This window comes from Penaeus monodon, chromosome 19, assembly GCF_015228065.2.
Source record: "Penaeus monodon isolate SGIC_2016 chromosome 19, NSTDA_Pmon_1, whole genome shotgun sequence".
Lineage (NCBI taxonomy): Eukaryota > Metazoa > Arthropoda > Malacostraca > Decapoda > Penaeidae > Penaeus > Penaeus monodon.
The window spans coordinates 43,147,564-43,147,877 of record NC_051404.1 but is presented as its reverse complement, the minus strand read 5'-3'; positions in this window follow the sequence as shown (position 1 = coordinate 43,147,877).

The following is a 314-nucleotide window of genomic DNA, read 5'->3' as shown; positions in this document are numbered from 1 at the left end:
ATAATAATAGCATAGCAACATCAATACTAAAGTATTCATAGAGCAATTATATCAGTGCTAAAAAGACAAAACAACAAACATGCACACAAGAACTAGCATTTCAGTTGGCTAATCAATCTCCTCCCAACGAGCAATGTATTTCACTGCAACATACAAGTCCTCACACACATCATCACGAGCTTTTGCTCTCATTACAAAGAGTGCTATACAGAAGTCCCCGATTTCCCAACCCAGGCTCTATGTATTGCATATGTTGCCATGTCACCAAATCTATCCCGATTCTCGCTGTCAATTTTCCCGTTGCGGTCTCGACT